Below are 416 nucleotides of genomic sequence, written 5' to 3' on the forward strand. Positions count from 1 at the left end.
AGAAAAACACTTAAGGGTTTGGGGAATAATATTAATCTATATAACCATAATCATGCCCAACCTTAAATTATGTCAGTTATGCCCTTCTTAATTTCTTAATTTTCTTCTTGAGCTCTGAACTGCTTCAAAAAGTAACCTGTCCTTTAGTGGACTCAATCAGCATAAATAATCTCATTCTGTGATATCTAGATTTAATACAAATAAAGTATAACACACACTCAACATTTTACCACCTAGAATTGTCAAGCTTTTCATGAAATCCTAAAAAAAATTATTCCAAAGGATTAAACTATTTTTTTCTAACAGGTAATATACTCACTGCTGTCAAGTCGGATCCGACTCATAGCCACCCCTCCTTGGGTTTCCGAAGCAGTATCACTATGGAAGTAGATTACCCAATCTTCCTTCCAAGGAGT

The sequence above is a fragment of the Orycteropus afer genome, unplaced genomic scaffold (genome assembly GCF_000298275.1).
Source record: "Orycteropus afer afer isolate SDZICR_OR568_19922 unplaced genomic scaffold, OryAfe1.0 scaffold00746, whole genome shotgun sequence".
Lineage (NCBI taxonomy): Eukaryota > Metazoa > Chordata > Mammalia > Tubulidentata > Orycteropodidae > Orycteropus > Orycteropus afer.